This window comes from Narcine bancroftii, chromosome 10, assembly GCF_036971445.1.
Source record: "Narcine bancroftii isolate sNarBan1 chromosome 10, sNarBan1.hap1, whole genome shotgun sequence".
NCBI lineage: Eukaryota > Metazoa > Chordata > Chondrichthyes > Torpediniformes > Narcinidae > Narcine > Narcine bancroftii.
The window spans coordinates 68,222,557-68,247,381 of NC_091478.1; the positions used below are offsets into that span (position 1 = coordinate 68,222,557).

At 41.7% G+C, this 24,825-nt stretch overlaps 1 long non-coding RNA gene across 1 annotated transcript in view; it reads right to left on the minus strand.

Annotated features, from left to right (window-relative positions):
* Positions 1-4,896: 4,896 nt before the first annotated feature.
* The window catches only part of LOC138744687 (uncharacterized), a 40,497-nt gene continuing 20,568 nt past the window's right edge, over positions 4,897-24,825 (minus strand). Inside the window, exons 2-5 of the long non-coding RNA XR_011345706.1 lie at positions 14,449-14,566; positions 10,521-10,706; positions 5,615-5,674; positions 4,897-5,523 (exon numbers count right to left, since the gene is read on the minus strand). This is a non-coding gene — a long non-coding RNA (uncharacterized lncRNA). The remainder of the gene's footprint in view (positions 5,524-5,614; positions 5,675-10,520; positions 10,707-14,448; positions 14,567-24,825) is intronic.

Here is a 24,825-nt window from a genome sequence, read left to right on the forward strand (position 1 = left end):
TAAATTAATATGATAGCTACTAGGATGGAAGCTGCTTCTGCTCCAACACACATTCCCGACCACTGGAGACTATTCCTGAGGAATGGAATCCAGGGACGACTGGCACTCACGTGCATCCAAGGACAGAAATGGCAAGGGACCGCTGAACTGGAATCGTGGTGGAATGCGGGGAAGACCACAGAAGTATGATAGGGAAGATGAGAAATGGCCAAGAGCCCTGCCGGCCCATGGGTTCGCCAGTACAGGTGCCGCCGACCCTAAACTCTGGTCCAATCAGAAAGGTGGAAGGACACGAAGGACACGCCAGAATTGCTTCCCTACACATGAATCACGTGAGTCCACACAATTTATCTGATGCCACTGTGTGCATCAAAATTAATGATGTGAGGGTAAATTGCTTAATTGATAGTGGAAGCACTGAAAGTTTTATTGACCAGGGATTAGTCAACCATTTTTCCCTCCCCACACACCCGAGTGAGCACCAGATCCTGTTAGCAGCCAGCAGCCAGCAGCTGAGGTAAAACAGTTTTGCAGGGTTACTCTAGAAATCCAGGGCACAAGATACGAAGGGTTCAAATTACTAGTACTCCCTCACCTCTGTGCCCTGGTACTATTGGGGTTAGATTTTCAGTGCCAGTTAGAAAGCATTACAATAGTGCACAACGGGCCTCACCCCCCACTATGCCTTACGAAGAAACAACACTGCAGCCTGTCTGTCTTGAACTTAGAACCCCCTCCGCTGTTCACACACCTGACCCCAGGATGCACCAATAGCCACAAAGAGCAGGAGGTACAGCCTGAGGGACAGAGCCTTCATTAGGACAGAGGTCTGCAGGCTACTACAGGATGGCATCATAGAGCAGAGCACCACCCCTTGGAGAGCCCAGGTTGTTGTAGTAAAGTCAGGAGAAAAACTGCGCATGGTAGTGGATTACAGCCAGACAATCAACAAATTTACACAACTAGATGCCTACACCCTGCCACGCATAGCAGACATGGTCAACAACATTGAGCAGTATAAGGTGTCTCCACCATAGACCTGACTGCCCATTGGAAACAGCGATCACATTTACACGGCATTTGAGGCAGACGGCAGGCTATATCAATTTCTGTGACTCCCCTTCGGTGTCACCAATGGAGTGTCCCTGTTTCAGAGAGAAATGGACCGAATGGTAGATGAGTTCCAACTGAAAGCGGTGTTCCCCTACTTAGACATCGTGACAATTTGTGGCCACACTCAGGAGGATCATGACACAAATTTAAAACGCTTCTTCCAGGCAGCTGAGGAAAGGAACCTAACATACAACAGGGACAAATGCGTCTTTAGCGCCAGGAAGTTGCCAATCCTGAGCTACATAGTGCAGAACGGAGAAATCAGTCCAGACCTAGCCTATATGTGCCCTCTCCTAGGCTTCCCAGTGCCACACACGCTAAAAGCACCAAAAAGGTGTTTGGGACTGTTTGCTTACTACGCCCAATGGGTCCCCAACTATGCCGACAGGGCCCGCCCACTTATAAAATCCTCAGTTTTCCCACTGAGCCCAGCAGCCACCAGAGCATTCAGGGACATTAGGGACCATATTGCTAAAGCTACCATGCGGTCCGTAGATGAGTTGATCCCGTTTCAAGTAGAAACGGATGCATCCGATGTGGCTCTGGCAGCCACCCTAAACCAAGATGGATGACCGGTGGCCTTTTTCTCGCGAGCCCTACAGGGGTCAGACGTAAGACAGTCAGCGGTAGAGAAGGAGGCGTTAGCCATTGTGGAAGCAGTAAGGCACTGGCAACATTATCTGGCATGCAAACACTTCACCCTTGTCATGGACCAACGGTCTGAGGCTTTTATATTCGATAATTAGAACAGAGGAAGAATTAAGAATGACAAAATCCTGTGCTGGCGGATAGAATTGTCTACATTTAACTATGACATTCTATACCGCCCCGGGAGACTCAATGAGCCCCGGACACGCTGTCCAGTGGCACTTGTGCCATCCTTAACCACACATCCCAGTTGCAGAGCTTGCACAATGAGCTAGGCCACCAAGGGGTCGCTAGACTGTTTCACTTCATTAAAACCCAAAACCTCCCATTTTCGGTAGAGGAAGTGAGGTCAGTGAACAAGAACTGCCCCATCTGTGCAGAATGCAAACCGCAATTTTACCAGCCAGACAAAGCCACCCTGATAAAAGCTACCAAACCTTTTGAGTGTCTCAGCCTCGATTTTAAAGGCCCGCTCCCGTCCAATAATAGAAATGTCTATTTCCTAAATGTAATAGATGAATATTCCCGTTTCCCCTTCGCAATCCCGTGTTCTGATGTATCAGCAGCCAATGTTATAAAATGCCTCCAACCCATCTTCAGCATATTTAGGTACCCGAACTACATACACACAGACAGGGGTGCTGCATTCATGAACGCAGAAGTACAGCAGTACCTGCACGAGAGAGGGATTGCTACCAGCCGTACTACAAGTTACAATCCCCGGGGGGATGGACAAGTCAAAAGGGAAAATGCCACTATCTGGAAAACGGTCCTCTTGACCTTAAAAGCAAAAGAAGTGTTGCCAGAAGCCCTACACTCTATACATTCTTTGTTATGTACTGCCACTAACATGACCCCACATGAACGTATCTTTTCTTTCACAAGGAAACCCACGACGGGCACAGTGCTGCCTAAATGGATGATGACACCAGGGCCCATTCTCCTCCGGAAGCACTGCAGACCCCACAAAGCAGACCCGCTGGTGGATCAAGTGGAGTTGAGGCACGCGAACCCTCAGTACGCCTTTGTCACATTCCCAGATGGAAGAGAAGACTTGGTGGTCACCAGGGATTTCACGCCGGCCGGATGTGTGAACAATGCAGAGGAAACACAGATGTCTACGGATCAAAAAGGAGCGCAGCAGCAGTCACTAGAACAGTCGTCCATCGAGTCACCCCAGAGGACTATACCACACACCCCGGAAATCAGGACCCTGGGTATGCCCACCCCACAAAATATCACCACCCTAGACTTGATGACAGGACCTAATCCAAGAGGATTCCCGGCCCACAAGGCCACATGACCAACCAGTACTTCCCACTCCCACACCTCCACCAAGAAAGGCCGAAAGGCAGACTGCACTCCCCATCCCTATACCACTACCGCGGAAGTCCAGAAGGCAACGGAAGCTACAAAATTTTTTAATGAACTTACAAACAAGGAAAGGAGGATGGAGGGGTTGGGGAGGGGTGAATAACAATTTTTTTAAGGGGGGGGGGTGAATGTGGTGATATGTAATTACACCACTAGGTCACCAGGGGTCATCCTGGTGACCTTGTATATAAAGCAGTCCAGAGCTACAGTCTAGCCTTCCAGATTCGTCTTGCAGAGAGACAAGACCTCTGAGTCTACATATTAGTTTATTAAAGCTGTCTTATACTCGCACTGCTGGTGTGGTTATTGTCAGTACAAACATGTCACGAAATTCGTTGTTTTGCAGTACCATCACAATGCAAACATTTATAGAAACCACTTTGCAAAATAAATAAAAAAATAATGCAGTCAAAGTAAGACAATGTCTGTGGTTCATTGATCATTCAGGAATCTGATGGCAGTGGGGAAGAAGCTGTCCTTGTGCCACTGGGTTTTGTCTTCAGGCTCCTGTACCTTTTTCCCCAATGGTAGCAGAGTGAAGAGGGAATGCCATGGGTGCTGGGGGTTCTTGAGGATAGAGGCTGCTTTCTTAAGACATTCTCTGCTTCAAAAGAACAGGTTAAAAATTGATTAAACTCGCATGAAATCTGATCACCAATTGGCAGCCATTCTTGTTCGGGCTGGAAAGGGAAAGTTAAGGAGCTAATTGTTTGCAGGAGCATGAAAATTTGATTCATCCCTGTACTCATTCAATATTTACATGAACATTTTGGAAAGCCATCAGCCATGAAGATCTTAGTTGGTACTTTAAACCTTTTCTTTTTCACTGCAACGTGCTTCTGTTTGCAGAGAACTCTTGTGGCCTTGGATTTTCTCAACAGGTTTTAGAGCATACGGAGCACATTTAAAGCAGTGGGTCACTGTTGTACTCTTAAAAATAACACTGTTGTCATTTTGCGCACAGTAATATCTACTAACAACTGGGCGATAATAACAAAAGAATCTGTTTTTAATTAAACAGTAAACATTGAACAAGACTACTCAATCTGTGAGTATTGAAGCTACTCAAGTGTGGCTCTGGTCTAACCATGTCCTTTATTGTTGGAATTCTGAGTTTATATTTGTTAGAACATAGCCTTGGTTAACATAATTCTGTTATTTCTTTCCACTGTTGATGGCCCATCTCATAATCCAACTGCCAACATTAGTAACATTAAAAATAACATCTGACCTTCGTCCTGGATGTGCTTTGGTTGGTAGTCAACTCTTGCTTCCAGAATTGACCATGGATTTTACAGCAGATTTTTTAGATATCTATAACATTCATGTTTTTTTTTGTCTTGCTAAAGGATATAGTTGTGTCATATCTTTAAAGTTTTCTACGAAATAATTTATAATCGAGTTCATCTTTAATTTGATTTCAGTTATGATGCACGATCAATTACATGAAGAACTGAAGTTGCCGAAACGGAAGGGTTTTATTTGCAAGAGATGGACAGCATCCCTATGTTAGTCACTCACACTGACCCGGACTCGAACTGGGGACAGGTTTGTGGCATGACAGCCTTTAGGGGGAAGAAAGGGGGAGGAGTCATGAGCCAGCCAGGGAGAGCAAGGTCAACCAGGAAAGGCCTTGTAATTTACATAAGATGAATATGTACAATATGTGAAGCGCTATCAAACAGAACCAAACACACAAAACCTAAGATCTGTACAACAGGCTTTATTTGACATAAACTTCCACAGAGCCAGCTGTGAGGAGCGCTGCTGTAAACTCTGAGAGTGTCTTCGAAGAGCCGGCTTATATCCCGGAGGGTGATTGACACCTGACCAGGTGGGGCTTGGTCTATTCAGGTCGGCTGATTGACAGCTGGCCGGGTGTTGTATTGTCCCCATGCTCTTCTGCAGATACAGAGGTGGCCCCCTGCAGTAGGCCAGTGGTGGACCACCACACAATAGTGCTTTCACCACAAGTTATGCCCCTAGCCAGGCTAAAATTGTCTCTAAATGCAAAGCTGCAGCTGGTTTTAATTCTTTGGTCAGATGATAATATGGACCTTGAATGTGGACTCTGTGGTGCCAGTTGCTTCAGTGCCTGTGAGCACTGATTTGAATTTTAAATACAATGTGCACACACGTTTTCAGTGTGAATTATGCTCTCGGCAGAACCAGAAATGATGGCAGCAACCTGTCGACTTTCTCCAGCGTTGTGTTCTTACTTCAACCATGGTGTCTGCAGACTTTCGTGTTTCCCTACAGGAAACTTGTTCAAGTGCACCGGAAACACACGCAGTGAAGCAGACCTGTGATATCACTCAGCAGGACAGAGAGCCTCCCGCGGATAGAGAAGCAAAGGGAAAGTTTCAGTTCAAACCACCTGTAGAAGAACTAGGAAAGAACATAAATCAGTAATTAGTTTTATGTGGTAGAGAGGATGGGGGGAAGGACATTCCTTTTTGTACTCGTCATCCCTACTCACCCGCCCTACTTCTCTGCAGCTGGAACTTGTTTTTTCTTGTTCCCAATTCTATCCAATAACCTGAAACATTCAAAGATACTGATCAACTGCCCAGTCTGCTGGGATTTTCTGGTTTTATCTTTTTATTTTTAAAATGTTAATTTCTTTTATTATTTTAGATCTTCAAGATGGACAATGCAGTTTTGACACCCGCACAATCAAACCAGATGGCGACAATTCATCAAATGGCAGGTATCACCCATAATGTTTAATGCAGCAATAACATTGACAGGAATAAAAATCGGCTACGGTAACTTCTGTGAAATATTATGCTAGGATCACTTTATTAAGTGATTCTCAGTTAAAGGGATCCAAAATTATATTGAGGTTTGTTAATGGATTGGCAGAAATTGGTAGTGTACATTCAATAATATTTCCTCATTGGATAATCCTATAGTTTGTGACATCACAAGAAAGTGCTGAGGCATAATTAAACAGTCAGTGCCTGGATTTTGGGGACTTTTCCTATCAGTGTGAAGCAGGAAAACAATGAGGTGTCACTCTACAGAACATAACTCAGCCGTTGAAAAAGGGGGAGTACGCAGAAATGGCTCTCAGCAGCATACAGTCGAAATGAAAGGCTTATCGGGGATCAAGTTTTCATGGACCAGTAAAATGTTGGCAAGGTTTATAGCGCTACTCGCTCTCTCTCTCTCTCTCTCTCTCTCTCTCTCTCTCTCTCTCTCTCTCTCTCTCTCCCCCCCCCCCTCTCTCTCATTCTCTCTCACCTTCTCCTCTTTCATAATCTGGTTCTTTAACTATTATATAAAAGTTGACCCCCTATTTTTGGGCCCAAAATCTGTTTTTTTCCATATATTGTGTGTAACAGTCGACTCCCCTATTTTGGCCCTGGCCACCCACCCATCAGAGCATCCAAAATCTCCACCATGGACTATAGCTAAGGCCCTGGATGCTTGTCTACTGGAGCTCCAAACTGAGGCTGCCCATCACTGGAGCTCCCGACACCCCGACCGTGGATTCTCACCAAGGCCCCAGCCACCCACACATCCTAGCTCCTGACACCCCAAACACAGATTGACCAGCTGATCCTGGCCACCCTCTCGCCCATCCGAGCTCCTGACACAGGTCTTACCACGGTCAAAAGTAGAGTGTGTGTAATAGTCAACCCCCTAAATTTTACTCTAAAAATTGAACTGCAAAATTCAACTATTATATGTGCATATATGGTAAATCAGCCTAATGTCTTAATCTACCACGTCACCAAGGCAACCTGACCTCTCAGCAATGTCCTTTTCGTTCTGCCTCTCTCTGCAACTCAAAACTTATCGTTTCTCTTCCAGATCCAATTAAGTGTATTCAGCCAAGGATGTTAACCCCTTTCCTTTTTCTACCTGCCCATAAACTCCCTGGATTTGCTGCCACCCTCCAACATGAAGGGAAAATTTACAGAAGACAATTAATTCACATCTCCGGTTCATGAGAGAACACCAGGACATAGAGCACCAGGAGGAAATCTGTTCAGTACAAGAACTTGTAACTCAGCATACCAGCACTGGAGACCAGGATAAGTATGGATCATCGAAATGTGTGGCAGAGGCACCAAATGAGAGAAAAAGCATCAGGGATTCAAGTCATAGATTTCTTCACCATGGAAGCAGGCCCTGCAGCCTAACTTGTCCATGCCAACCAAGCTAGTGCCTGCATTCAGCCCATATCCTTGGAAGCCTTCCCTATCCACATCGCTGTCTAAATTTCTTTTGAACCTAACAATAATCCTTGCTTCTAATACAGTGAAACCTCATTAGAACTAGATGCGTTAATCCACGGAATTGCTTATAGCACGGGTGTCTGTGGACCCCAAACATTGATTTTAGGATGCCAGGCTAACAGCCATAAATTAAAAAATGGACTCTTATGACGGGCAAGGGGTGGGGGGGGGAGACCGGCAGCGTGAGTTTGGCGGGTGAGGGGGAGACCGGCAGCGTGAGTCAAGTGGGCGAGGGGGGAGACCAGCAGCGCAAGTCGGGCGGGCGAGAGACCGGCAGCATGAGTCGGGTGGGCTTAAATCTGGCTTTCTGAAATCCGGAAAAATCCGAAATTCAGAACACACTGTCCCCCAGTGGTTCCGAATAAAGGATTGTGGAGTTTAAAGGACTAAAAGGTCTTATTATAGGGTTTGAGTCACAGTATTCTGTTTTCTTGCTTCCTCTATCATGACATATATGCATCTGTTCCAAGACTCGGCTGTAACGCGGCGTGAAATCTTGGATCCCAACTACTGCGTTCTATTGAGGTTTTACTTCCTCGGGTAGCTCGTTTTATGCACCCACCACCCTCCGTGTGAAGAAGGTGACCCTCGGGTCTCTTTTCAAGCTTCGCCCCTTACTTCTCTTCCAACATTAAGCATTTCAGTCCTTGCATTTTTAAAAAATAATTCCCGCTTTCCAATTGATTTTTTTTGTAATTCTGTACTCTAGTATCGGCATCACCAAAAAAGCAGGACCCTCCTGAAAATCAGAGGTCACGTTGTACACTGGAAGAATAAATGCAAAGTATATGCCACATTAAACCAAGTGAAATAAAATTTGTATCATTCAGTGTATAATTACAAAGAACACAAAATAGCATTTCTCTCTGGTTTGAGATAGTCAATCTGAAATAGTTAAGAGATGATATTAGTGCTTTTATTGAGTTTGCAATGCAATAATTAAATAACAGCGTACATTACACATTACTGGATATGGTAATTGTTCTCTGAAGAGGCATCAGGTGCACTAATTTAATTCTTTTGTTGGAAACAACAAGTTTGCATTTACAGTTAATGCTTCATATGGACTGATATTTTCATCAACAGTGTTTGGTAGCACAGCATAACCACAAAATGAAAGTTTATCAATCAGAAAAGGTAAACTTGCTGATGCTGTGGGAAAGGACGTGCGTATTACATTATTATGATGGGAGCTGCTCTGCTCAAGTTCAGGTACAGAAGTTAGTGAACGCAGCTCAGAACATATATAGACTCCCCCCCCCCCCGCCGTGGACTGCATCAATATCTCCCATTGTCTATATCACACCCCAAATGTTAAATAAATGGGACCCAACAGTATCAGACAGATGTTTTCACTGTAAGAAGGAAATGGAAACAACAGTATATGCAATTTGGGCATGTGAGAAAGTGGAAATGTTTTGGGAAGATCTAAATCAGGTATGAAAAAAAATCACAAAAAGCAACATACCAAAAAATTATTCAGAGATCTTTCTTCTAAGTAATATAAGTAAAGAACTAGGCCTCAATTTGGATGAAGCACAAAAAAGATTTATTATGATAGCCTTAGTTGTAGCAAAAAAATGTATAATGTCAACCTGGAAATCAAAAGAGAGCCTGAGAGTACAGCAATGGTACATGGAAATGAATAAATGTATTCCATTGGAAAAAAATAACATATAATTAAAAAAAATAAAGTCACAGTATTTGAACAAATTTGGGAACCGTACATGGAGCACAACAGAGAAGTTCTACCGCGGACCTCCACCCCCTAAAATGACAGAATGAGAAGAAGACGAAATGAACTGACCCAGTGTGTAAAAGTAGATGACACAATTTTCTTGTTTATTTTCACTTGTTTAATGGGTTTATTGTATTGTATATGTTGAACATTTGGTGGGAAGGAGGGAGGGAAGGGAGGGGGGAAAAGGGGAGAAAATGACACTCTGAATATTCAAGAGGGAAATGTTTGTGTGTATTTTGGTTAATATGGTTCATAGTGTGAAAAATAAAAATTTAAAAAAAAACATCTCCTGTTGTCCTACGAAAGGCCGCCAACCTTTCACACTATGGACACACCCTCTTTTCCCTCCTCCCATTGTGTAGTGAAGAGTTATGAGTGTGAAAGCACGCACCAACTAAAAGACAGTCTTTCCCACAGTCATCGGTCCAAGTTGAGCTCCATAACAGTGCTATCCTGTTGCCCTTCCTTGCTGCTTATTAATCTTTCTTTTCATTACAATCCTATACTCTGCAATCATGCTCTTTGCACAGGTGTATGAATGTTAGAGTCAATCTGTTAGTCTACTCACAGTAGAACCCTTCTCACAGTCCAGGGTATTTTGTGACAAGTAAATTTAGATATTAAAACTTAAGTTAGATGTGTACATGGACAAGAAAGGTTTAGAACAGTGGTTCCTAACCATTTTTCTTTCCCCTCACATCCCACTTTAAGTAATCCCTATGCCATCGGTGCTCTGTGATTAGTAAGGGATTGCTTAAGGTGGTCTGTGAGTGGGAAGGGAAGGTTGAGAATCACTGCTCTTGACCCAATTGTTACTGAAATATTTTTCTTGAGAAAAATTGTCATTGGCCCATTTCCTTTGGAGTTATGAAACCGTGCACATAATGAGTCAAATAGGTACGATTAAAACAGTGGCTTTAAACCTTTTTCTCTCCACCCACATACCACCTTAAGCAATCCCTTACTAATCACAGAGCACCTATGGCATAGGGAATATTTAAAGTGGGATGTGAGTGGAAAGAAAAAAGTTGAGAACCCACTGGTTTAAAAGGACATAGGGCCAAAGGCAACCGGATAGGACTGAGTCAGGTCGGCAACTTGGCCTGCCGAAGGGCCTGTTCAACTCCATGACTGTGTTCTTATAAACACAGCATTTATGTCAGGGGTGGCCAAACTTGCTTAACATCAGATCCACATACAATAAACTTCAGATGTTTAAGAGCTGCAAGACATGAAAAAATATTACATGATCATTTTTGCTCTTTCATGCAGTTTATTCCAAAAGTGTACATAAATATTAAGAAATACATGTATGTAATAATATTTATTTGTGTATGCAATTTTTAAACTGCTAATTTGTATTAGTTTCAATAATCAAAAAGTACACATATACATACCAAATATTTTTAAAACTCTGCCTGATTTTAGTGAGTCTCCGTCTGCCTGTGAGTCGTTGAAAATTTGGCTGATAAGTTAGAAGGCTGTATGAATTAGCTCTGTCAGGTGTTGAATTGTAAGGCTTGCATGATGGTTTGACTTCACAAACTTCATTACAGGGTAGAGATTCACAGCACTGGGTTCTGCTGAAATTTGACATGAGTCACACACTGATTTTCTTTAGTTCAAATTTAAATTTAAATTTAGACATACAACACGGTAACAGGCCCACTATTCCGTACTGCCCAATTTACCTATACCCGCGGTATGTTTTGAATGGTGGGAGGAAACCGGAGGAAACCCACTCGATACGAGGAGAACGTACAAATTCCTTACAGAGAGTGTGAGATTTAAACCCTGGTCTGGCCTGATCGCTGACACTGTAAAGATATTGCCCTAACCGTTATGCCAACCTTGTCACCCTATCCTGAGTTCAGGATATTTTATTTCTGGAACTTGCTTCCAGAAATCAATTGTAGACTGGGATTTATGGATCATCTTTAGACCCAGGTCTTCCTGTAATTCCATTAGTTCCATTTCAAAAGCAGATGAATCTGTGATCAGAGCGCCGAGAACTGGACAACCATCATTGAACACATCAACCATGAATGGATTTACCGGAATGGTGAAGCAGGGCTTCAGCTTCTGCATGTTCTCAAACCTGGCTAGGAAATCCCTTGTAATTTATTTTTTGTTCTTCCAGTTTGTGGTCTTTTATTTCAATATCAGGGAATGTATTTGCTCTCTTCTGGAGATTGACAAGAAACTTCAGTCACCTTCCCACAATAGATCGACAAACCTACTCAAGACTTTGCTGGTTGACATCCACCTTACCCCGCAGTAGAAAGAGACATCATTGGATTTATCTTCAAGTTCCAGTCTTCAATAAAAGTTTTGATCTGTTGGTGGGTCTTAAGCCAATGAAACTGACAATTTCAAGAATAGATTTCATAATATCATCATACTTGAAATATCTGGCTGTCAGGTGCTCATGTTGAATAATGCAATGAAACTTTGGAAAGCTGGGATCACTTTTCATTAATGCAATTAATCCTGTATTTTCCCCCCACCATTGCAGGTACTCCATCTGTTGCAACACTGACAAATGGTGAGCTCAGATGGACGGGTAGCCAGGACATCAGGAGCTCAGATGAGCAGAAGACCGGGGCCTAGGTGAGAGATGGAAATTGGAGCATTTCATCTGGGAGCCCAGGGCATCGGGAGCTTGGATGGGTGGGAGCCCGGGGCATCAGGAGCTTGGCTGGCCTGGCTGTTTATTATTGATTATGAAACCTAAAAGGTTAATGGGAGGACTTAGTAATGACAATGTCATTGTATATAAAGGGTGTGTCAATCTAATGGGGAAGATGGACATATCCTGGCATAATTTTGGCATGAGTAAGCCATGCTACCTCTCATCCTATGCTTGAATTTATCTAAGTTTTGCTGCACGAATGTTTTGGCTGTTTCATTAGCTGAAGAGCTGCAAATGGATTTGAGCACAGTAATCCTTGCTTCTGGCCTTGTGATGGAAGGAATATGGTTCATATGAAACCACTAAAGAACACTGCCTGAGGAACTCCTGCAGTGACGTCTGGCGTCTGAGATCATTTGACCTTCAGCTATCCAAATGTGCATGATGGACTTCCATGAACAGTGTCTGTTGTAATGGAATGCAGGCTTCAAGCCAGTCTAACTCCCATTGGAATCCATGATCTTAGCATTTAACTCACTAGAAGGTCTCCAGAATTTTACAGACTCTAATCATTGTGGAAGATATTTCTTGCTAGGGTATTTCCTGATGCGAGCCTGACACCACTTCAGCAGATGAGGTTGCATGAGATGGAACCCAGTCCTTTGACAGGAACATCCACGTAGCTATGATTATGCACGTGCCCAGTAGATTCCAATTCCATGCATTTTGAAATCAAAGGCTGGGAGGGCAGACAGACTTTGCAGAAGTGTTTGGAATTTGCTTTTCAGATACCTACTTGAAGAAAACATTTCAAGTTCAAAGTTCAAATTTATTGTTCGAGTACATACATGACATCATAGACAATCTGAGATTAATTTTTTTCCTGTGGGTCAAGAGAAAAGATTCGAAGGCAAAAGAGAGAAATGGAAACAAAAAAGGAAATTGACTGTAAGGCAGAAAAAAAATGTGCTAAGTAAGAGGTCTTAAATGAGTCTCTGATTGAGTTAGTTGTTCAGGAGTCTGATGGTGGAGGGGGAGCAGCTGTTTCTGAACCTGGTGGTAATTGTCCTGTGGCACTTGTATCTCTTTCCAGATGGCAGCAGCGAGAACAAGACCATGTCCTGGTGTGGTGTGAATCATTGGTCATTGCTGCTGTTCTCCGATGCCTGTGTTCAGGTCTTCTCGATGTTGGGGAGAGTTTTGCCTGTGATGTACTGGGCTGTGTCCACTACCTTTTTGCGGGGCTTTTGGCTCAGGGGTATTGGTTCCCCCAAACAAGGCTGTGATGCAGCCGGTCAGCACACTTTCCACTACACATCTGCAGAAGATGGCCAAGGATTTTGTTGTCAAGCCCATCCTCTGAGGACATAGAGGTGTTGATGTGCTCTCGTCATGATGACATGAGTGTGTTGGGTTCGGGAAAGGTCCTCCGAGATGGTGCCTCCCAGAAATTTAAATTTGCTCACCCTCTCCACCTCTGATCCCCCAATAATCACTGGATCGTACACCTCTGGTTTTCCTTTCCTAAACTCTACCATCAGCTCTTTGCTTTTGGGCAAGCTGTTGTTTGTTAGTACACCATTCAGTCAAGATTTCAATCCTCCTCCTGTATGACTCATCACTTGCCCCTTTTTATATCGCCCACTACTGTGGTATGATCAGCAAATATATGTAGAGTTGCTGTTGGACTGAGTGACGCTGTCGTAGGTGTAAAGTGACTAGAGCAGGGGGCTCAGTGTGCAGCTCTGTGGTGCTGATGGAGGTTGTGGAGGAGATGTTCTTGCCAAGGCACACTGATTGTGGGCAGATGTGAGGAAATCCAGGATCTAATTGCATAGTGGGATACTGAGACCCAGGTCATTGGGTCACCCAATGGAATTTCCATGACCATGTTTTGTTCAGTATCTTTGTTAATATTAAGATTGATTGTTTAATAATTAAAATGGTAAGGGAAGCAAATATGTGAAATCTTATCGGCAGCTTATATACATTCTGAAACCATCAGGGAAAGGTGATTATACAAATTTGCCAATCTGGTTATTAGTGGTGCTTTATATCAACATTTTGTACAAATATTTACATTAGTAGTCCTTGAACTATTGGTCATGAGCTCTTTCTGCTGAATTGTGGTTTTGAGGTTGAATCTGTCCTCTGGAGTTCTGTATCAGTGGGTCCTCTCCAGGTTGATCCAGTAAGACAGCAGCTCTGTTCACTGTACTTTATGGGAAATCTGTGCAGACCTTGGTAGAAGATTTGTCCCAAAATGATTAAATTTGAAAACTGTGGATTTCATATTCTTTCTCTAGATTTGACTTGCACTGGATTATTCAGTCACATTTCACTTTTAATGATGCCATGAATTTCCATCTTTGAAGGATCACAGAATCTTTAACTAATGCAAACCGGTGGCACGGTTGGCTTAGCAGTTAGCGCAATGCAATTACAGTGCCAGCGACCCGGGTTTGAATCTAATGCAGTCTGTAAAAAAGGGGTTTGTGTGCGTTCTCCCCATGGGTTTTCTCTGGTTGCTGCAGTTTCCTCCGAAACGTACGGTGTTGATAGACCAATCGGTGCAATTGGACGATATGGATTTCATGGGCCTTCTCCTGCACTGTATCATTAAAATTAAGTAAGTTAACCTTCGTTGAAATAGTCAGGATTAAGGAGGAAGGGATTGGGCAATCCTCATGCACCTTGTTCACGTGCCAGCTTTGTCAGAATTGTAACTCCATTTCCTTCGTTAGATTTATGTGTTACTGATTCTTGACTGGATTGTTAAATGAAACGCACTAGGAGGTGACTGTAGAACATCTAAATGGAAAAAAAGACATTGGATTACACTTTCACTTAGGTGTTTCATGCACCTAATGTTCAAAAAACTATCAGCTGAACCTTTGGGTTGTTTCCTTCTGCATTTAACAGTTCAGTTCATGCAACCCAAGATCTTGTATGGCCACATGCAATGATGTAACTATGGTAACACTACAAATAACAATTTTCCTTAAATGGATAGTCATAGAATTAACTACATATCAAAAACATAAGGTTTTAACCTTTATATGTTTTGGTATCACTAACGAAAATTCTGTAACCCATTTGAAGCCACAGAAATTCAGAACCACATTGTAGCTGAACAGTTGAGTTCTGCCTTGGCGTCAGGTAAAAGTACATCCCTTGGTGTTCTTCATCATTCACTTTACAGCAATGTCGTCAAGGTTCCCGACTGCTTGCACGTGCACACTCCCGGACCCAACCCAGATTGCATGGCTAACATTTTCTCCCTCAACCTCAAAACCACCATTCCATTTCCTGACCCTTCCTGTCAACTATCTCTGTGAGGGACAGAGACAGGTGGAGGAAAGGCATTTTAAAATCAGCCAAAGCCATTCCATTACTTCTGAGCTTCAGGGTTTTGTGTATGATAAATGTTGTCTGGTGGGATAAACAGATGCAGATCCTCCATGCACCAACACTTTGACGTATCCTGTGGATGTGGAAGAATTTTCAGGCCCTGGTAGTTTACTCTCTCGAAAATGTTGGCTATTCTACAATAAAGTTATAGATAGTTCAGCTTTAGCTAGTTCTGCCTTCAGCAAAACTGAAAGATAATTGTATTAACATGTAAAAATTGTTATTTATTTCTTCGGCTTTTCCCATTATTTAATCAGAATTTTATTTTTACTGAAATCCCTGCTAAAAAGTCATCTGTAGAATCATGCATTCCTCATGTGATCTGGAGAACACTTCAAAAAGGGGCATCACATTTTTTGTGGGTCAGGATCATGAATAAACCTTTGTTTAATAATTACTTTGTCTATTAAAGCTTTCTATGTACTTGTTGACCAACAGATCCTCTTGCATGACACTAAATCTTACTTTCATGTCATAATACAGTTGCTCTAACCTCCTTTTTAAATAAAGGCAGTGTTCTCTTTTTAAAAATACACCGATTTAACATCAATTACATTGAACATTATGCAATTCTGCGAAATATTTAAATAATTGACAGGTTTAAAAGGCAATCATTTTCTAACCAAGGCATCGACAGTCAAAAATGCCGCCAGATGATATAATTATTGATTCTGATTGGACAGAGCATTAGAATTTTCGGATGGATTTTGGGAATTAAAATCTCAAAGCTACATGCTCAGGTAGTGAGGTGTGTGCCAATTGCTCCACTGTACAACCAAGTTAAGTTGGATTTACCTTTTTTAATTTATGGAAGATTTACTTTTCAGTAGTAAGATTGAATTTTGGAAGGGGTATTACAGAACAATAGAAATGGTTTGCACATTACATAACTATGGGGAGATAAAATCAGGTTTTAATTGTTTTGACTTCCCACATTCTTAGTCCAGCTTGCAATCTATCCAAATAATCGTTACTCAGTTCATTATTATTTGGTTTCAATTGTTCATTAATGACATCACAGGTGCAGAAACTTTGGTCCAATACTTATATTCAGATTAGACAATGTGCCAAAATTTTACTATGATAATATATCAAATGTAAATGGGGTAGTCATTTCCAGTGATTGCAGTTGCTGCTAAGCCTTCCCTTTTGCTCCATAAACTGGCCCATAACAGTGTTATGCTGATTACAGCATCTGCAATTTCATGAGTTCGAATTTCAAATATAACTATTAAACCAGTGGTTCTCAACCTTTTTCTTTCCACTCACATGCCACTTTAAATTATCCCTATGTCATAGGTGCCCTGTGATGAGTAAGGGATTGCTTAAGGTGGAAAGAAAAAGGTTGAAAACCACTGGTTTAATCGTACCTCATTGACTCGTCATGTGCACGGTTTCAGAACTTCAAAGGAAATGGGCCAATGGCCATTTTCCTCGAGCAAAATATTTCAGTAACAATTGGGTGATTCTCAACCTTCCCTTCCCACCCACATACCACCTTTAGCAATCCCTTACTCATCACAGAGCAACGATGGCATAGGGATTACTTAAGGTGGTATGTGAGTGGAAAGAAAATGGTTGAGAACCTCTACAATCACAATAGAAAATGTGGGGATTTTTCAAAAGTTTTAAGTACTGCCAAATAATCTGCTTGAGTTGTTTACAAATGTGAAACCTCATTCTTTCAGATTTTAATCACTGGTGAAGATTTAAAAGAAATCTTTCTTTTTGACCTCATTATTTCTCTCTCTTCCCTTCCCTCTCATTCTCCCTCTTTATCTTATGCTCTGCATTTGCTGAATAATATTTTTTTGAAATGGGACTTCCTGATTCAGACAGTTAATTTCCTTTTTCAACTGGATTACTTTTGGAAATAAACTATTATTTGCACTGTTCACATCGGATCAAGGTACCCAAAGAAGGTGTGAAAATGAAATGGTCTCCACTTGCACGACAAAATCCCACAGAAACCCTTTGGATGAGGGAATGCACAACTCATGTCAAGTGCTGTTTGACATTGAGACCAAATTCAGCCCTTCTCTTCTAATGAGAAAGAAAATAATATTTTTAAAAAATATTTAGACATACAGCATGATAACAGGCCTTTTCAGTCCACAAGCCCAAGCTGCCTAAATACACCTAAATGACCTACAGCTTTTGAAGAGTGGGGAGAAACTAGAGTATCCAGAGGAGACCCACGCAGACACAGGGAGAACGTATAAACTCCTTACAGACAGTGCCAGATTTGAACCTGTGTCGTTGGTGCTGTAGCAGCGATTCACTATGTTATGTAGTATAGCGTTCCATTTTTCTTTCTAGGGAGGGAATAGCCACTGTTGGTCTTGTGCCACAGAAATCTGCTATTGTTTCTTCTATAAACATTAGCAAGTTGATTTGCAAATCAAACAAATGAATCATTCCACATAGGAACACTCTACAATTTCACCTTCTGTATGAACAACATTAGTTCTTCCTTTAATTCTGAGGATGCCGTTGTAAAATTACACATGGCCACATTCTCCTTTTGCTTTGTTTATGTGTTATTCTGAGCATAGAAGTATGGGGGTGGGGGGGCGGGGGGTATAGGTTGGCCATCTGGAGATGGGATCAGAAAGAACAGTGTCTGATGAAAGAATCACATTCCGAATCAGAAAAGTTTATCACAAATCTGTTTCCCAATGATTGGATTTATAGGTAGGTTGAGATCTACCTGCTTTTAAATGTCTTCGCCTGCAAAATGCAGCAACAAAAAATTCAAGCTGTCCTAAATCTACTGAGCAAGATTAAAGGGGCCTTTGAAGTGTCACTATTCTTGAACGCCTACATTGAAAGTTGAGAGCTTCAGTCAATCATTATCGCAAGTGCTTGAATAAAGGTCTCTTCATGTAGCCAAGCAAAATTGGAAAAGAAGATATCAGCCATTCTTTTAATTTTCAAAAATAAACTTCATGCACAGTCAAGATGTATACAAAAAGTTTTTATATTGTGTAATTTGCTCCATACATTCTTATTATCATTTAGTCTATACAGAGTATTGTTAGTTATTGAGCCTTCATACATATCACCATATGAAGAGCAGAAATTCAGCCCATTGAACCTGCCCCACCATTTATAACATAACATATAACATAACAATTACAGCACAGAAACAGGCCATTAGGCCCTTTTACTCCGCACCGAACCAAACACCCCTCTCTAGTCCCACCTCCCTGCACAATGCCCATAACCCTCCATCTTCTTCTCATCCATATACCTGTCCAACCTTTTCTTAAATAATACAATTGACTCCACCGCCACTATTTCTCCCAGAAGCTCATTCCACACGGCTACCACTCTCTGAGTAAAGAAGTTCCCCCTCATGTTACCTCTAAACCTCTGCCCCTTAATTCTTAACTCATGTCCTCTTGTTTTAATCTTTCCTCCTCTTAAAGGAAATAGTCTATCCACATCCACTCTGTCTATCCCTTTCATAATCTTAAATACTTCTATCAAATCCCCTCTCAACCTTCTATGCTCCAAAGAATAAAGACCTAATCTGTCCAATCTCTCCCTATACTCTAGATGCTTAAACCCAGGTAACATTCTGGTAAACCTTCTCTGCACTCTCTCCACTCTGTTTATATCCTTCCTATAATTAGGCGACCAGAACTGCACACAGAACTCCAAATTAGGCCGCACCAACGTCTTATACAATCTCAACATCACCTCCCAACTCCTATATTCCATGCAATGATTGATAAAGGCCAGCATACTAAAAGCCTTCTTCACCACCCTATTCACGTGAGTTTCTACCTTCAGGGAACGATGTACCGTTACTCCTAAATCTTTCTGCTCTTCTGTATTCATCAATGCTCTCCCATTTACCACGTATGTCCTGTTCTGATTCTTCTTACCAAAATGAAGCACCTCACACTTATCAGCATTAAATTCCATCTGCCATTTTTCAGCCCATTTTTCTAAGCAGTCCAAATCCCTCTGCAATCCTTGAAAAACATGAGTTGGTCCATTTTCCCACTCAGCCCCATTGCCTGATCTTTGATGCCCTGGGTAACTAAGGACTTATCAATCTCTTCCTTGACCTGGCCTCCACAACCACCTGTGGCAACAAATTCCACAGATTTACCACCCTCTGGCCAAACAAACTCCTTCACATCCCTGTTCTAAGTGGAGACCCTTTAATCCTGAAGTTGTGCACACTTGTCCAAGACTTTCCCACCATGGGCAACAATCTTTCTACATCAACTCTGTCCAGGCATTTCAACATTCAAAATGTTTCATTTAGATACCATGGCATTCTCCTAAATTCTAATGAGTACAGGCCAAAAGCTGTCAAACGTTCCTCACAGGATAGCCCTTTCATTCCCAGAATCATCCTAGTGAACCTCCTCTGAACCCTCTCAAACGTTAACACATCCTTTCATAACTGAGGAACACATATTTGGCTCACAATACTCCAAGTGAAGTCTCAGCAGTGTCTCATAAAGCCTCAACATCACATCCCTGTATCCTATTCCTCTTGAAATGAATACCAGTATTGTATTTACCTTCTTCACCACCGACTTAACATGCACATTTACCTTCAGGTTATCCCACATGAGGACTTTCAAGTCCATTTTCATCTGGATATTTTCAGTTTTCTCCCCCTTTTAAAAAATGGTCTACCATTTTATTTTTTCTACCAAAGTGCTTTCTATTTCATTGGCCACTTCTCTGCCCATTTTCTCAAATAGGGAGGCTGCAGAAGGACCTAATCTGGAGCATCCCTATTTCCTCCTTTGTATCATCTGCAAACGTTACATGACATCATTGTCAATCAAGTGATCTCTGGGGTTAGGCCAGTGGTTCTCATCCTTTTTCTTTCCACTCACATCCCATTGTGATTAGTAAGGGATTGCTTAATGTGGTCTGTGAGTGGGAAGGGAAGGTTGAGAATCACTGCTCTAGACCTAATTGTTACTGAAATATTTTACTTGAGAAAAATGATAATTGGCCCATTTCCTTTGGAGTTATGAATCCGTGCACATAACGAGTCAATGAGGTACGATTAAAACTGGTTTTAAAACTTTTTCTCTCCACTCACAGACCACCTTAGGTAATCCCTTACTAATCACAGAAAACCTATGCCATAGAGATTAGTTAAAGTGGTCTGTGAGTGGAAAGAAAAAGGTTGAGAACCACTGGGTTGGGTGGAAAAGTGCAAGAGAAACTCAGTAGGTCATGCATCATCTCCAGGGCATAAAGGGTTACCTTAGAAAAGGGCCAGAGACCTTCGTCAAGCACAAAGCAGTCAGGTGCCTGAATAAAAAGGAGAGGGGAGGGAAGGAGCACCAGCTAATAGGGAAGAGGTCATGGGGGAGAAGAGAAAAAATCTGGGAAGTAATAAAGGTAGAGGTTAGCTCTCTGAATGGAGGGGATGGGAAGAGGTGGGGAGCTGTAGGAAAGGAGACAGGGATAAGAAAAAAACCAAACTCGGGAAATGTTGAACTGAAATTGGAGAAGTCGACAGAGAAAAGTTGACATATTATATCTGGATATTGAAATGGGGTCAGAAGTTTGTGATTTACAGTTAATCTGAGCCGATAATAACTGATAAATTGAAAATAGATTACACTTGTTCTCTGTTCTTTGAACATACAGTATTCATAATTACTACAACAAAGTAAATATTGAGTTGTGGTTTAAAACTAAATTAAAATCAAAGCCTGGCAGTTTCATTGCATAACATAGTTTAACTTGTTGCCACAAGCACATTGACATCATATTCAAATTAGTTGAACCCGCTGAGTCTCACACTTTCCTACTTCCCCACATTATCACCCGGTTTTATCAGGCTGCCTGATCATCTCTCCAGTTTTTAGTTGCACTCTCTTCCTGAGTGACCCAGCCTTGCCCCATGACACAGAACACTTGATCTGATAACTCACACTGAACTCTCTGTGTGTGGTTGTTTCCTCCCATTATCTTCTACCAACTCATCCAAAAACTGTTGCTTAATTGACTTGCTCGTTCATAGGAGAGTTTCGGGTGGGGGTGAGGGGTGAATGCTTGTCCCATGGTTTACAATATCACAGACCTTGTAGCTGCTTGAATATTGGAGCTGCTATGTGGGTTTCCCTGTGGCCGGGTGGCTATCCCTCGGGTCCTCCAGTTTCTTCCCACCCTTTGAAAAAGGTATGGGGTGTTTTTGGTCAGCATGGGCTTGTGAGCCAGAGAGCCGCTAAATTTAAAAAAAAGAACTGTGGAGGGAAATGGAGAGTCAAAGAATGGGCTTGAAACCCTTCTTCTGGAGTGGTAGAGGGGAAATAGACAGATGGAAGAGGTGAGGGTGAGGCAAGAGCTGGCCAGCAAGAGTTGGAGCTGGGGGAGGAGGGGTGGATTGGAAGTTCTGCTTAGGAGTGTGTACTGAGATAAATCAAGTTCGTTCTATACAATATAAATGTAAGCATAAAGAAGTGTTTTAGGGCAGATCAAGCGCAACGCTGTTACAGTGCCAGCGACTGAGACCGACGTTTGAATTTCACACTGTCTGTAAGGAGTTTGTATGATGTCCCATGTCTGCATGGGTTTCCTCCAGGGTCTCCAGTTTCCGCCCACCATTCAAAAATGTACCAGGGGTTGTGGATAATTGGGTGTAAGTGGGTGGCACGGGCTTGTGGGCTGAAAGGGCCTGTTGCCTTGCTGTATGTCCAAATTCATATTTATAGCCAAATATCATCTAAAATTTGCAGTGTATTTTAAAACACCTCTATTCAAGGACAACATTTGTTAACTTTTGTTTCTATAATCAGGATATATCCTGATTCAAATCTTGCTTGGTCTCAAAGATTCATATCAGTGATCTTGCATGGGAATAAATGATATGAACAAGTCAGAATTTAAAAAAAATTTAGACATATAGCACGGTAAATGGCCAATTCGGCCCTACAAGTCCTGCTGCCCAATTTACACCCCATTAACCTACACCCCAGTACGCTTTTGAAGGGTGGGAGGAAACTGGAGCCCCTGGAGAAAACTCACGTAGACACAGGGAGAATGTACAAACTCCTTACAGACAGCACGGGATTTGAACTCTGGTCCGGACCCGAAGATTGGCGCTGTAAAGGTGTTGCACTAACCGCTATGCCAACTGTGCCAAAACTGGATTGCTGATGTTTTCGACATACCACGAGGTAAGTTGGCATCATTGCTTCTCTTTTTTTTTGACTGAACAGTATAAGCTTTATAAATGCTGATTAAATGAATACCTCCCAAATATTTGGTGGTATTTATCACAGCATTACAGGATGTCTAACTATAATTTTTATTTCTGAAAATTCCTCTTTGTACTTTACGTTCACCGCACAATCTTAAAATCACAGACCTGTATATTACTTGCTCGAGGTGTTTTGTACTAGATTAGATTTAGATGATTATTATCCTGTTAAACATTTTGGATATTTCTGATTATCCCCAATATTCAAAAACATTCAAAATCTTAAAAATCAATGAAACAGTTAAAATTATTCATATATATTTTTAAAAAAGAAACAAGTTTTTTACATTACAACGGAGATTGCACTTCAAAAGTGGCGTCATGATTTTGTTGTGACAGCCTTCCCATTTAATTTATCCATTTTAAATTTCTGGGCCAACAGTGATAAATGCATGATACCAGAACAATGATTCTGTGCTGGCAATTTTTCGAAGTGACTCTAGTTTATTTGTGACGATATTAGAGTTAATGGGCTCATTGCCCATAATTCACCAGCCCGAGGAACATTCCTCCTGTATTAACACATTAGCTACATCAGTCTTGCGTGTAACCACATGCCAGTTCCTTCAAAAATATCTAGCTGCTTCTTCTATTATGCAGCTGGTTAGGGCAGTTAGTTGTCAGTTTACAAATGTAACCCCACTATTTAAAAATAATATCAAGGGAAAAAGAATATAGGTTTAAGATCCTGTTAGTCTAACAGAGTTTATATATATATATATATATATATATAAATTCTATTTATTTTACTTAGGATATTCACTTTTCTGGATCTGGACATCACTGTCAAGTCCAACATTAACTGGCTATCCCTATCTGTCCTTGTGAAAGTGGTGAGCCATCTTCTTGAATCACTGTTGTTCTTCCATTGAAGATATTCCCACAAAGCTGTTGGGTATGGAATTCTATTTTCGTCTCAGCGAAGTCGCACTGGTAAGTGATTTGCAGCGGAACATTGTGCTCCTATATGTCTGAAACTTTGAGGTTGCACATCTGGGAAGTGCTGTCAGAGCAGCTGAAACAAATAGAAGCAGTGGGACGAATGCATGTTTGAGGTTGCAGTAGGGTGTCAATAAGTATGGCACCAAGCTTCTTGAAATTTGTTGGGGCTGCACTCGACCCAACAAGGGAGAGTACCCCATCATACTCTTGACTGATCTATAGCTTTAGGACTTCAGGAGGTCGATAAATAGCCACAGGAAACCGAGCCCCTGGCTGGTTTTGAAGCCATCATATTTGTGTGCATGGTGCAGTGTGTGGTCAACAGTTAACCACAAGATTTTGAAGGTTGGGGACTTGGATATGTAAAATATCAGGTTAGATGGATAGTCTTGACCTTGTTGGAGACGGTCATTGCCTGCCTCTGTTTTTGGTGTGGCTTTATTTGCCATTAATGTCCATACCTGAGTACATACTAGGTCTTGCCAGCAAGGATAACTTCATTTACTGAGGATTTGTGAATGAAATTGGGCATTATACGATAACACTGGACAACATATATTTTGTTTCCTGAACACTTTTGGATGTATTTTATGGATTTTGGGCTGTTGATTATGAACTTCACTTTAAAATTTTCTCAACACATACCATTTTATTGGATATAACCTACAGTATTTTGTGATTTCCTGTCCTGATGCACCATTAATAATCACAAAAGGCTGGAGTTGTGAAACTATCAGGATTTTATTAACTAAAGACTGCAACAACCATCAACCTCATTAACTGATCAAAGTAAAGAGAAAGGGGGAACAAGCAAAGGGCTCTGGGTAGGATCAGTCTCAGAAGGCCATGTCCTGCTGGAAGCAGCCATTATTAATGGCAAATAAAGCCACACCAAAAACAGTGGCAGGCAATGACCGTCTCCAACAAGGTCAAGACTATCCATCTCACCTTGATATTTTACATATCCAAGTCCCCAACCATCAAAATCTTGTGGTTAACTGTTTACCACAAAATCTACTAGTATAATTACTTACAAAGCAAGCTGTTTTGGTCAGTCCAAACATTCCTGGGCATGTACTCAGTGCAGGGATCATGTAAGTGTTGTTTTAGGCCTGGGCATGCTTGGCCAGGATAGATGCAGATAGGCTATAGAAGAAGCTCCCATCTACAGATGATATACTTTGAACGTATGTTGATGCATATGTTCTTCAAGCCATAACACAGTGAGTGTACTTAACAATAGCATTTATTGTCTTCAGGAAGATTCAACACAGCAGAAATGTCTCATCAATGTCACAACAGCTGCGATACATTCTGTTACATTTGTGGCGAGTATGTGCTTAATGCTAACTTCAATAAAAGTTAATTTAATGTTTTTCTAACTTCTTACATGATACAGCAAATCTGAAATTATCTTTGTGTTCAGCTTGAAGTTGTCTATCATAATACCAATTTTTTTTTTTCA